We start from the raw sequence: 15,015 nt of genomic DNA, 5'->3' as shown, positions 1-15,015 counted from the left end.
TTAAACAGTTTAAAAAAAAAATTATAGTGTTCACCTGAGTGGTTAGGTCATGTGATATTTTTATAGAGCTGCTTGTTATGGACGTAGCAATACCTAATATGTATACTTTTTTTCACTTTAGCACAATAATAGCAGTTTTGAAGCCAAAAATAATCATTGTCTCAGAGTGATAACTTTTTTATTTTTTGACCGATTCTCTTAGGTAGGGTTTTTTGAGGGATGAGGTGACGGTCTGATTGATACTATTTTGTGGGGCATACACCTTTTTTATCTCAGTTTTATTTTTACGGTGTTCATCTGAGGGGTTAGGTCATGTGATATATTTAAAGAGCTGGTTGTTACGGATGTGGAAATACCTAATATGAAAAAAAAAATATTATGTATGTATGTATAATAGCAGTTTTGAAACAAAATAAATTATGTTTTAGTGTCTCCATGTTCTGAGAGCTATATTTCTTTTTTGTTTTTGGGTGATTGTCTTAGGTAGGGGCTCCTTTTTTGCGGGATGAGGTAAATGTTTTATTGATACCATTTTGTGGGACATATGCCTTTTTGATCGCTTGGTGTTGCACTTTTTGTGATGTAAGATAACAAAAATGTCATTTTTACACTTTTTTTTATGGTGTTTATTGGACAGGGTGGACATGTGATATATTTATAGAGCCGGTAATTACGGACGCGGAAATACCTAATATGTTTCGGTTTTGTTAGTTTTTTTTTTCAGTTTTTTATTATAATATAAGGGGAAAGGGGCTTTTTTTTTTCTTTTTTACTTTATTAATTTTACTTTAATTTCATTATTTTTAGTTTTTTGGGGGGTCTAATCCCCTCTGCAATGCATTACAATACATCTGTATTGGAATGCATTGCCTGTTAGTGTATGACACTGAGTCATACACTAACAGGTTGCCTAGGAGACCCAATCTGAGGCTGGATCTCCTCGGCACCCGCAGAAGGCAGTTCCCGATGCTGTGCAAGGCATTGTGCAGCCTCTGCACGACATTGGGCTGCCTTGTGTCGCATCGGGTCCCCGCCACAACAGCGTGGGGACTTGATGCGATCACTCACCCGATCACTCACCCGACACAAACCCCTAAGGGGTTAATCCACCGGCATCGGCTTTCACAGAGATGCCAGCGGATATAGCAGGGGCCCGGCTACCACGGACTGCTGATGGTTCCCATGACGTAGTAGTACGTCATAGGTTGGGAAGGGGTTAATATTCAATATTTGATTATTAATTTATTTATTTTATGCAGTTATATAGCGCTACTATATTCCACAGCACTTTACAGACATTAGCTTCCAACTTTCCCCAATGGTGCTCACAATCTAAGTTCCCTTTCAGTATGTTTTTGGAGTGTGGGAAGAAACTGGAGCACCCGAAGAAAACCCACATAAACACAGGGAGAACATACAAACTCCATGCAGATATTGTCCTTGGTCGGCTTCAAACCTAGGACCCCAGCGCTGCAAGGAACAAGTGCCAACCACTGAGCCACCATGCTGTCCATAATATAAATTAGGTTTTGCCTAAGACAGGAAAGAATCCGCCAGTCTTCAGTTTATTCAACAACGTGGTTATGATGGAGAAAGCATTCCAAAAAAAACTATTTCTCTCCACTTGGAGATGAATCCTGTGCAGTATCAGCTGCTCATCGACCCAGATACTTCTGGGGGAACTTGCCTGGCATGAACAGTCCTCTAGTAGCTACATACAATGAGAAGACAAAGCATCAAGATAGCTTTGAGCTTAGAAGAGTAGCAAAGTTCATCAAGATAGGTCACTAATGATTTTACCACATATAACCGCAGCTCTGACCACTGAATAAATTTAGTTTTTCAACCAAAATACGTCACAAAAGATTTTACCACATATAACTGCAGCGCTGAACGCTGAATAATTTTTTTTTTTTTTACCGTAATACGTCACTAAAGGCTTGGGATTCTCCACCTTGGCTCGCCACAAGCCATCAGTTCTCTAAAAGGTGCAGAGTCCACCACTTGGAAGCAGAGGGACTGCAGCACCAGCAACTTGGACAGCAGCATGTTCAGCTTTTGTACCGTTGGATGCGTGCACGCATACTGTTGTCTCTTGGCAATCGCTTAGGTGATTGATTGCTGATGGAATGACTGACCAGGTTAAACTTGATGGACGTATGTCTTTTTTCAACCGTATTAACTATGTAACTATGTATAGGAGGAGCAGGACCATAAGGACCAGAAGACGATGGGAATGACAGCCAGCTTGCTTCGCCTGAGGTGTGGTGCTTTGACTGCCTGAAATTGGGTGTGGCGTGCCACTGGGTGAAGAAGCAGTTGCTGCGGCAGGCTGGACCACCAAATCGGAGCCACAGTTCTCCCAGGCCACATTATGGTGATGCTGCATATGGTAACGCAGGGCCGTGGTGCCAACATTGGCACTCTGGCCACGTTTCACCTTCTGCCCACAGATTCTACATATGGCCATGTTCACCTCATCTGGAGGCTGTACAAAAAACACAGCAGAGTAGGTGATTTTTCCAACAACACTACACACTGACTGACTGCTACCACCGCTGCTTCCGTGAACCCTTGGACCCCTCCTTAATAAGGATACATTTTCATAACAATACATTTTTTGTTTTCTACTGAAATGCGCAACTAAAGGCTTTACATGTATAACTGCGGCGCTGAATGCAGAATAAATGTATAGTTTTCTACCGAAATTCATCACTAAAGGTTTTACCACAAATATTACTGCAACAGTGAATGCTGAAAATATATATATATATATATATATATATATATATATTTTGTACTGAAATAATAATAACTGCAGAAGTTAAATGTGTATATATTTTTAGTTTTGTCAACAACCACTGAAAACCCCAATTTAAGGATGCACTATAAGGGGAGAGTCTTTCTACAATTTTATACAATACTCCACAACAAGACCTGGGCTATATTTTTAAAGCATGACTTTTACTAAATTCGGTTAAAATGCATGTGCACATAATTCAAACATAAAGATGCGGTGAAAATACCAAAATAGCATATGCCACAATGCAGTACCAATGGTTCTACAACATTAACATATCAAATATTTAATGGCTATTTTATTGATCACACTCCTTGACATGCAGAATATGGGGATAAATACCCGCACTTTATCTATTAAATGAAACAGCAATAGTTAAGTTGCTCATTAAGGCCATTTAGGGTATGTTGTTTTCAGATAAAAAAAATCCATCTGGCTTCAGGCTGTAGGATTTTTTTTGTCCCAGTCATATCTTCTGCCGGACGATTTAATCATGTCAAAGGACAGCATCCGGCACAGCATCCGAGTTGGGTAAGACCATTTTTCATTTTGTACTGAAATAGGCCACTAAACTCTTTCACCACATTGTTCTTCACCAAACTGTTGTTGGATTGTTGGAATAAGTTGCTGTTGGAGGGTGTTTTGGTACCATTCTTTATTCATGGCTGTGTTTTGGGGCAAAATTGTGAGTGAGCCCACTCCCTTGGATGAGAAGCAACCTCACACATGAATGGTGTCAGGATGCTTTACTGTTGGCATGACACAGAACTGATGGTAGCCCTCACCTTCAGACGAGTGAGTGTCACGCTGCGGACTCGCTGAGCAGCTCCTGTCCTGAACTTCCAGCAGGGCCGGGGTCGCACAGCAATATATTCATTTATGATGCTATGTAACCCTTACAGGTCTAGAATGTATTGGATAACACTGACATAATGCTAAGTATGCTTTGAATCACAATGGTGCCAACCTGCCACCGGCACACCGCTGCCCTGCATGGGGAAGAGCAATGGCATAGTAATCGCTCCTCCCCATGCCATGGAGGCCATCACTGCATCTAACAACAGAGGTGTCCTTCACTAGCTATCTGACGATTACTAGGAGGGAACGCTTCCCTCCCAACAATTATCTGCGGCATCGGGAAAAATAGTGTAGTAGATGTGGCCTGCAGTCCTATGTATCACCACAGATAACAAAGTGGTAACTCTCTGAGTACAGATAACGTAGTAGATGTCTCCTGCAGTCCTATGTAACACCACAGATATCACAATGATTTATTTCTGAGTACAGATAATGTAGTAGATGATTCCTGGAGTCCTATGTAGCACCACAGATAAGATACGGGGGTCTCCACACAATTGTGTGGTTTGCTTGGTGGTAAAGACTGCTAATGACTACGGGGAGGATTTCCTGTTGTTTATTTTCTTCATTTCTCCTTACACTCCATACTCAGCGAATGTCAGCTGTGTTATAAATTGAACACCCTTATGCAACAGTCAGGATTAGAGATGAGCGAATTGAAGCTGACAAAGTGGAATTTGATCCGAATTTCTGGAAAAATTTGATTCGCACCGAAGCTGAATTTCCTTGCGCTTCGTGGTAACAAATCACATTTTTTCCTAAAATGGCTGCTGCATGTGTGAGGACATGGGGCAAGGAACTCTGGGAAGGTGGGATCACCCATAATTCCATGCATGCAGCCAATCAACAGCCAACAAGACCTGTGATGTCACAGCCCTAAGAATAGCGGCAGCCATCTTAGATTCTGTCATTTACCAGTGTACTTAGTGCAGGGAGAGACATCTGCAGGCACTAGGGACAGTGTTAGAAAAAAATGTCATTGTGCTTAAAAAAAAAATAGATTTACAAGTGCAGGGTAAGATTATTCAAGGCAAAGGAAAGGGAGGAATCATTCCACAGCTTTTATGTTGAAAAGGGTTCAGGAGGGAAGGATGCAGCCTGGATAATTCCTATTACACCTTACAGCACTGACTGGGGATACAAATTGCCATTATACAGCTCTGTAATTCCAGCATACAGTTCTTATTGGGGTACAAGTGCTGTTTGATACAGGCATTAACTGGGTTTATTACAAGGAAATATTTATATGACTTATATGACCTTGTGCGGTGCAGTTATATGTTCTAAAGCATTTTTTTGGCTTGTATTAGTGGGAAAAAATAGCTTATTAGCCGTTGCGTGGTGAAGTGTGAAAATTACAGCCCTTTTTGTTATGTATTAGTGTCAAAAGTAAAATATATTTGCCGCTCAGCGGTGCAGGTATCTGCTCTAAAGCCTTTTGTGACGTGTATTAGTGTAAAAATAAAAATATATATTTGCCGCTCAGAGGTGCAGTTATCTGTTGTAAAGCCTTTTGAGAAGTGTATTAGCAGAAAAAGAAAAGAATTAATTTGCCGCTCAGCGGTGCAGTTATTTGTTGTAAAGCCCTTTGTGACGTGTATTAGCAGAAAAAGAAAAACTATATTTGCTGCTCAGAGGTGCAGTTATTTGTTGTAAAGCCTTTTGAGAAGTGCATTAGTGGAAAAAGAAAAAATATATTTGCCGCTCAGCGGCGCAGTTATATATTCTAAAGCCTTTTTGCCCTGTATTAGTGGAAAAAGAATATATTTGCCATTCAGCATTGCACTTATATTTTGAAAATGCCTTGTGTAGTGTAAAAGTGGGAAAAAAATAAGGGCCTATTTGCAGTTCAGCGGTGCAGTTATGTGGTAACGCTCTTTTTGCGGTATGGACCGAATTACGTAGTGGTGAAATTTTTTATGTGAAACAGCCATTTTTCAGGAACATTGATAGGTGATTGTAGACCTCCTTTCGATGTATGGGCCGAAATATTTCTTAGTGGGTCCTGCAGTAAACATAATGAAGATGCTGATGACAACACACCAGCAGATTTTGCCTTTACCATCTATTCACAATTAAATCAAGCAGCTTCAGTAAGTTGAAAATATAGTTTTTATCTGCTCTGTCTGTATTTGATCTCCACAGCACACAAGACAGGAGAGCCTCTGCTTTGGAGTCCAAGTTCAGTTTCTTAAGATAAGGAGTACCATCAGAATTGTGTGTAACAGTCTGGCTCCCTGTGCAAAGCCATAACAAAGGGACTTCGTACGCAAAAGGAAAATATATTTGCCGTTCAGCGTTGCACTTATATTTTGAAAAGCCTTGTGTAGTGTAAAAGTAGAAAAAAATAAGGGCCTATTTGCTGTTCAGCGGTGCAATTATATGTGGTAAAGCCCTTTTTGCGGTATGGCCCGAATTACGTATCAGTGAAATTATTTTTCAAACTTGTTTATTTCTGGAAAACTCATGAGTGACTGTACAGTCGTGGCCAAAAGTTTTGAAAATGACACAAATATTAGTTGTCACAAAGTTTGCTGCTAAACTGCTTTTAGATCTTTGTTTCAGTTGTTTCTGTGATGTAGTAAAATATAATTACACGCACTTCATACGTTTCAAAGGCTTTTATCGACAATTACATGACATTTATGCAAAGAGTCAGTATTTGCAGTGTTGGCCCTTCTTTTTCAGGACCTCTGCAATTCGACTGGGCATGATCTCAATCAACTTCTGGGCCAATTCCTGACTGATAGCAACCCATTCTTTCATAAACACTTCTTGGAGTTTGTCAGAATTAGTGGGCTTTTGTTTTTCCACCCGCCTCTTGAGGATTGACCACAAGTTCTCAATGGGATTAAGATCTGGGGAGTTTCCAGGCTATGGACCCAAAATGTCAACATTTTGGTCCCCGAGCCACTTAGTTATCACTTTTGCCTTATGGCATGGTGCTCCATCATGCTGGAAAATGCATTGTTCTTCACCAAACTGTTGTTGGATTGTTGGAAGAAGTTGCTGTTGGAGGGTGTTTTGGTACCATTCTTTATTCATGGCTGTGTTTTTGGGGCAACATTGTGAGTGAGCCCACTCCCTTGGATGAGAAGCAACCCCACACATGAATGGTCTCAGGATTCTTTACTGTTGGCATGACACAGAACCGATGGTAGCGGTCACCTTTTCTTCTCCGAACAAGCCTTTTTCCTGATGCCCCAAACAATTGGAAAGAGGCTTCATCTGAGAATATGACTTTGCCCCAGTCCTCAGCAGTCCATTCACCATATTTTCTGCAGAGGATCAATATGTCCATGTTTTTTTGGGAGAGAAGTGGCTTCTTTGCTGCCCATCTTGACACCAGGCCATCTTCCAAAAGTCTTCACCTCACTGTGCGCACAGATGCGCTCACACCTGCCTGCTGCCATTCCTGGCCAAGCTCTGCCCTGGTGGCACTCCGATCCCGCAGCTGAATCCTCTTTAGGAGACGATCCTGGCGCTTGCTGGACTTTCTTGGACACCCTGAAGCCTTCTTAACAAGAATTGAACCTCTTTCCTTTAAGTTCTTGATGATCCTATAAATTGTTGATTGAGGTGCAATCTTAGTAGCCACAATATCCTTGCCTGTGAAGCCATTTTTATGCAACACAATGATGGCTGCACTCGTTTCTTTGCAGGTCACCATGGTTAACAATGGAAGAACAATGGTTTCAAGCATCACCTTCTTTTTAACAGGTCAAGTCTGCCATTTTAACCCAATCAGCCTGACATAATGATCTCCAGCCTTGTGCTCGTCAACATTCTCACCTGAGTTAACAAGACAATTACTGAAATGATCTCAGCCGGTCCATTAATGACAGCAAAGAAATGCAGTGGAAAGTTTTTTTTGGGATTAAGTTAATTTTCATGGCAAAGAAGGACAATGCAATTAATCTGATCACTCTTCATAACATTCTGGAGTATATGCAAATTGCTATTATAAAAACTTAAGCAGCAACTTTTCCAATTCCAATATTTATGTAATTCTCAAAACTTTTGGCCATGACTGTACACCTCCTTTTGCTGTATGGGCTGAATTACGTAGTGGTGATATTTTTTTATTTCAAAAACGCTTTTTTCTGGAAAATTGATGGGTGATTGTACACCTACATTTGCTGTATGGGCCGAATTACGTAGTGGTGAAATTTTTTATTTCAAACATGTTTTTTGGGGGGAAATGTAAGGATAATGTGCTCTATGTGCTCTTTTTTTAGGAAAATGGATGGGTGATTGTATACCCCCTTTTACTATATGGGCCGAATTACACAGTGGTGAAATGTTTGTTTTCAAAGCAAACTCCGCTGCTATGTATCTCTTGTGAAGTCAATGTTTCCAACTATGCCCCTCTCGAGATTTACAGAAAATACATTATTTTCATGTAGAGATCCAAGAATTGTGTTGGAATCATGTAGTGTATGCAAGCCATGTGCGACCACTCTCATCACTCTCATACTGTTTTTGCACCTGGTTTGCCTGGGAGAATGGAGTCACACAGGGGAGCAACTGCTCCATGTCCTTCAGCTAGAAATTGAATCCTGGCTTTCTCCACAAGAACTCAAAATCGAAACCATGGTGACCAACATCGGGAAGAACATGGTGTCGGCACTGCGTCAAGGAGGGGCGGGTCATGTGCCCTGCATGTCACATGTGTTCAATCTGGTTGTCAAGCGGTTCCTGAAGTCTTCCATCCATCTGCAGTACCTCCTAAAATTGGCCAGGAAACTTTGCATACACTTCAGCCACTCGTACACTGCAAAGCACACCCTCCTTGAGCTTCAACGGCAGAACGGCATCAACCAACATAGGCTGATATGCGATGTTTCCACCAGTTGGAATTTTACCCTCCATATGTTGGACTGACTATATGAACAGAGAAAGGCCATCAACAATTTCTTAAATATCCAAGTAGACAGGAGTAGTCCCCTGTGTAACTTCGATGTCAGCCAATGCCTGCTCATGCATGACATCTGCCGTTTGCTCAAGCCCTTTGAGGAGGCCATTTTATTTGTCAGTCGCCAGGACTACAAGATGAACAATGTCATTCCATGGCTTCATGTCCTGAAACAGATGCTTGTAAATATGGCTGGTCAGGGGACTGGAGACATGGCGCCTATATCTCACGGACACATGAGCCCTGTGGGGGCTGAATTGGAGGAGGAGGACATTGGAGCACAAGCAATGTGTAGTGAAATGGGTGGTTTTTCTACACAGGTGACAGGAGAGAAGGAGCAGCCGAAAGAGCTACAGGGCGATGAGGAAGACGAGGCAAAGGACCCAGACACACCGTGGCAGTATGCAGTGGAGATGGAGGCAGGGAGTCCCTCTGAGTCACATGCTCAAATAGCCCACTGCATGCTCACTTGCTTGCGTAGGGATAGCTGAATTGTCACCATTCAGCAGAAGGATGACTTCCGGCTCTCCACCTTGTTGGACCCTCGCTAGCCGTCAAAAATGGGGGCCTTTTTTACACCCACTGAGAGGGAGGACAAACTGAAATACTATTGAGACATCCTATGTAGTCAGTTGGCCACTGCCTATCTGCGCCATCGTCAATCCTCTTGCAGGTCTGACCGGTGGGGCCCTCTGCACTCACATTCCACTGCCATGGCTGCTGGGGAGGGAAGGGGTGGGGTGACAGGAGCAGTACCAGCTCCATCAGCAGCAGCCTTAGGCTAGAGTCGCTGATGAGCAGCTTTCTTCACTTGCCTAGTCAAGAAACTACTCACCAGCAGCTAGACATAGAGCAGAACTTGAAGCAGCAGGTGGTGGCAAACTTGGAGTGAACCCTGCCAGCTGTCATTGAAGATCCGCTAGACTACTGGACAGACAAACTGGATTTGTGCTCGCAACTGGCAAGTTTGCCCTGGAAAAGCTGTCCTCCCATACCAGATCTACTAGATGAAAACGGGTGTGTCATATCAGAACCAGCCTTGACATCTGTTCTCGATACCACTCCCAATTTCCTCACTCTCCAATACTTCAAAAAAGAACTACTTACCTTTTCCCGCTCCTTGCCCAAGGACCATTCCTCCTCTTGGTTTGAGAGTTTGCTCACTTCCGTCAAATACCCTCCCAAATTGATTTCTCTTCTTTACAAAAAAAACTTATTGACCCACCCACTACACTACGTGCAGAATTATTAGGCAAATTAGTATTTTGACCACATCATCCTCTTTATGTATGTTGTATTACTCCAAGCTGTATAGGCTCGAAAGCCTACTACTAATTAAGCATATTAGGTGATGTGCATCTCTGTAATGAGAAGGGGTGTGGTCTAATGACATCAACGCCCTATATAAGGTGTGCATAATTATTAGGCAACTTCCTTTCCTTTGGCAAAATGGGTCAAAAGAAGGACTTGACAGGCTCAGAAAAGTCAAAAATAGTGAGATATCTTGCAGAGGGATGCAGCACTCTTAAAATTGCAAAGCTTCTGAAGCGTGATCATCGAACAATCAAGCGTTTCATTCAAAATAGTCAACAGGGTCACAAGAAGCGTGTGGAAAAACCAAGGCGCAAAATAACTGCCCATGAACTGAGAAAAGTCAAGCGTGCAGCTGCCAAGATGCCACTTGCCACCAGTTTGGCCATATTTCAGAGCTGCAACATCACTGGAGTGCCCAAAAGCACAAGGTGTGCAATACTCAGACATGGCCAAGGTAAGAAAGGCTGAAAGACGACCACCACTGAACAAGACACACAAGCTGAAACGTCAAGACTGGACCAAGAAATATCTCAAGACTGATTTTTCTAAGGTTTTATGGACTGATGAAATGAGAGTGAGTCTTGATGGGCCAGATGGCTGGATTGGTAAAAGGCAGAGAGCTCCAGTCCGACTTAGACGCCAGCAAGGTGGAGGTGGAGTACTGGTTTGGGCTGGTATCATCAAAGATGAGCTTGTGGGGCCTTTTTGGGTTGAGGATGGAGTCAAGCTCAACTCCCAGTCCTACTGCCAGTTTCTGGAAGACACCTTCTTCAAGCAGTGGTACAGGAAGAAGTCTGCAAGGTAAGAAAAACATGATTTTCATGCAGGACAATGCTCCATCACACGCGTCCAAGTACTCCACAACGTGGCTGGCAAGAAAGGGTATAAAAGAAGAAAATCTAATGACATGGCCTCCTTGTTCACCTGATCTGAACCCCATTGAGAACCTGTGGTCCATCATCAAATGTGAGATTTACAAGAAGGGAAAACAGTACACCTCTCTGAACAGTGTCTGGGAGGCTGTGGTTGCTGCTGCATGCAATGTTGATGGTGAACAGATCAAAACACTGACAGAATCCATGGATGGCAGGCTTTTGAGTGTCCTTGCAAAGAAAGGTGGCTATATTGGTCACTGATTTGTTTTTGTTTTGTTTTTGAATGTCAGAAATGTTTATTTGTGAATGTTGAGATGTTATATTGGTTTCACTGGTAAAAATAAATAATTGAAATGGGTATATATTTGTTTTTTGTTAAGTTGCCTAATAATTATGTACAGTAATAGTCACCTGCACACACACAGATATCCCCCTAAAATAGCTAAAACTAAAAACAAACTAAAAACAAACTAAAAACTACTTCCAAAAATATTCAGCTTTGATATTAATGAGTTTTTTGGGTTCATTGAGAAAATGGTTGTTGTTCAATAATAAAATTAATCCTCAAAAATACAACTTGCCTAATAATTCTGCACTTCCTGTAAGGTCAAACCCTCTTTATAGGTTACTGGGAGAAAGACCTAAACAAACAATTCTCAGAGAAAGAGATCGATTCACTACTCATTGCTCCCCTCAAGGTTTCTAGATGTGTTCGAGTTCAGGAGAACGGGTACAAAGTCCTGTCGAGATGGTATAAAACCCCTGACAAAATCTCTATCCTTTATCCTGACGCTTCAGATCGGTGTTGGCGGTGCGGATCAGAAAAAGGCACCTTCATTCACGTATGGTGGGACTGCTCCCCTATTTCATTGTGGTGGAGTCAAATCTTCCAAACCTGTAACACCATCTGCAACTCGAATGCACCCTGTTCTCCTGAACTTGCTCTGCTATCTTTAGGTCTAACTAGATATGATAAATGTCATGGTCTATTAAAATTTCTGCTCGCGGCTGCCCGCCTTCTGGTCCCCACCATGTGGCGTACATCTGAAGTCCCTTCCTTGGACCACTGGACATCTAGGGTCGATCAAATCTACCGTCTGGAAGAACTGTCCAACTGGGAACTGGGGACAAGAAAGAAATTTCTTACAACTTGGTCTGCGTGAAGGAGTTATAGAGGTTTTTCATAATCTAATCAGTTATGTTTCCTCTTTATGTCTTTTGGCCTTTTCCTCTGTATGTTCGATTTTTTTGGTCTTAATTTGAAGCTTTCGGATTGTAAATTCTAGGCTTCACTATATTCAAGCGATAATTTAGGTTGTATGACTATCCAACCGTAATTCTCGCATACTTTGACCTCCTTGTACACTCTATTGCTTGTACTTCTTGATGTTTTCCTTTGCTCCATTCCTCTGCTGCGTCAGAGGTTTTGAAGCACTCTCAGTGATGTACTGTGATTGTCATTTTTATTGTCTATATATATGAAAAACCAATAAAAATTGTTTAACAAAAAAAAAAGAAAGCTGTCCTGCCCAGCCAGTAGTGTGGCATCAGAGAGGGTGTTTAGTGCGGCAGGGGCCATAGTTACCTTAAGGAGAACTTGTCTGTCCACCCTAAATGTGAAGAGACTGACCTTTGTCAAGATGAATCAGGCGTGGATCAGCCAGGATTTCCACCCACCAATGCCTAATGCATTAGACTTGATCATCCATGGTGCCACACTTTGACAAAAGAGACCAGCTTCTCCTGGCTACCTGCCTCAGCTACTATTCTGATGCTGCCACCTGCCTGATGCCACACATCTGATGCCAAGTGCTCCTTCTTTCACCCACCATCTTCAGCTGGTACTGGTATTGCCACCCACCTCCACACTATGACACCTTGCCACTCTGTAGCCTCCTGATGCTGCTGTCACCTCCACACTATGTCACCTTGCCACTCTGTAGCCTCCTGATGCTGCTGCCACCTCCACAATATGTCACCTTGCCACTCTGTGGTTTCTTAAATGCTGCTGCCACCTCCACACTATGTCACCTTTCCATTCTGTGGTCTCCTCATGCTGTTGCCACCTCCATACTATATCACCTTGCCACTCTGTGGTCTCCTGATGCTGCTACTACCTACACAATATGTGTCACGAGGGTGTCAAGAACCACGCCTGCGGTTGGCTGTGCGCTCTATGTAGAAAGACAGGGCTGTTTCTTTATGGTAGCCTTCTGGGTTTGCTTTGCAACGCTTTTGGCTCACTCAGGGATCCGTAGCTCCTTCTCCTCAGCTGTTCCTTGTCCAGCACTCCCAACCTCCTTATATTCCCCTCTCCCACTTCTCTGGTTTCCAGATATATAGCTTCCTGACTGGACTTCTATACTGACCCACTGGAGCTGTGTTGCTGCGTTCCCTGGTTGTTGTTCCAGAACGTTACCCTCCCGATTGCTGTTGATCCTTTGTGGTCTGCTGTTGTCGCCCACCTGGGATTTTATGTTTGTGTGTTTTGTCTGTCCTCTCCTTGGTGTTTTCCTCTTAGTGTCAGTGGTGCAGACTAGTGTTCCCACCGCCCCGTTCATTACCCAGGGCTCATCTTAAGGAAAGCCAGGGTTTAGGCACGTGATCGGCGTACGGGTGAGGAACCCGTCTAGGGACGTCAGGGCAGTCAGGTGCCAGCCGCGAGGTGAGTCAGGGGTCACCACCTTTCCCTCTCCCTTGGGCAGGGCCTTCCCTCTTCCCTCCCTTTGCGTGACGCCGGTCATTACAATATGTCACCTTGCCATTCTGTGGCCTCCTGATGCTGCCGCCACCTCCACACTACATCACCTTGCCACTCTGTGGCCTTTTGATGCTGCCGCAACCTCCACACTGTCATCTTGCCACTCTCTGGCCTCCTCATGTTGCCGCCACCTCCACAATCTATCATGGTGCTACTCTGTGGCATCCTGATGCTGCCGCCACCTCCAGACTCTGTAATTGGGACACTCTGTGGTCTTTTCATGCTGCTTCCAACTCACCACTATTTCATTGGGCCACTCTGTGGATTTCTCATGCTGTTCCCACCCTCCCCACTTCATGACTGGGCCACTATTTAGCCTTTTTGGCTTGGCTGACATCATCATTTATTTGACCCTCCTTCTGATTTGTTAGAAGGAAGGAAAAATGAGACTCTCAACAGATCCTCTCTGTGTAGTAGCTGTAAGGCCTGTATGGTTCCATCAGAATTTGCTTATGATTTGGTAGCCAAAAGCAGGAGTGGGTACAAAACACAGAAGACATGCAAATATTCAGTTCATGTGTCATCTCCATTTTGGATCCACTCCTGTTTTTTTTGGCATTAGCAATACCGATGGATTGCTGACCAAATGCTGACCAAGTGAAGGGGGATGCTCAACAGACAGGATCCATTTTTTGGGAGGTTATTTTTCTGACCGATCAGAGGAAGGGCAAAATAATCAGCGACGTCAACACAAACTGCTTACACCCTCTCCACTCTTTCGGGGGCTCTATATGTATAAGTGTTTAATAGAACAGGTTCTATAGACGTCTATGTGGAATCAGCTGATGACGGTGTAAAAGGAGTATGCTTCTTCTTGGCGCTAACATTGACCTGTAAGGCTGAGTTCATACTTGAGTTATTTGGTCAGTTTTGGCCCGGTGACTGCCCAAATAAGTGAATTGTGCAGTGATTCTAAGAGTGACGCCTGCCATGTGCATGTCATATGGACACACAGTATTATTTCATTAGCAAAGCAGACTTCCTATGCATTTTACTGCAAGGCACAGTGTTCTACACCACTATAAAGGCTCTTTACAGCCAGGAAATAGCCCTTTTATTTTACAAAATTTACGGCAAATATATTCGGATCAAACCAAATGTTTTGGAAAAAAATCAGCGAACCTGCAAATAGATTTTTTGAAAAATTCGCTCATCTCTAGTTATGATTATAGATAACTCCGATACCAGCTATTTAACCCCTCATATGCCATAGTTAGTAGTCCCTCTGTCTCTGCTCAAACCTCCAAAACCTCCACCCCCTTTGACACAATTGTGATTGCATGTTGAAGTCTGTCAAATGTTACTATTTCTGTAGGCACATTGTGAGATTTGCCCAGCATATAAACTGTCTGTTGAAAGTGTGGTTTTAATTTAAATTATGGGGTACATTTACTCATCTATTTATAATCTTTTTGAGGTGTAAATGGGTTGCAAACGTTGACGTCCGGTTTGATGTGTGGTAAAATATGTGGCTTTTCCCCGCTCATGCCAC

General features: G+C 42.9%; 1 protein-coding gene across 1 annotated transcript in view; it reads left to right on the top strand.

The window, feature by feature from the left end:
• Positions 1 to 15,015, top strand: part of LOC122934466 (SPARC-related modular calcium-binding protein 2-like) — a 318,924-nt gene that overhangs the window by 300,020 nt on the left and 3,889 nt on the right. The gene's annotated exons all lie outside the window — the stretch shown is intronic.

The sequence above is a fragment of the Bufo gargarizans genome, chromosome 4 (assembly GCF_014858855.1).
Source record: "Bufo gargarizans isolate SCDJY-AF-19 chromosome 4, ASM1485885v1, whole genome shotgun sequence".
In the NCBI taxonomy this organism is placed as follows: Eukaryota; Metazoa; Chordata; class Amphibia; order Anura; family Bufonidae; genus Bufo; species Bufo gargarizans.
This window is presented reverse-complemented; position numbering and strand designations above follow the sequence as displayed.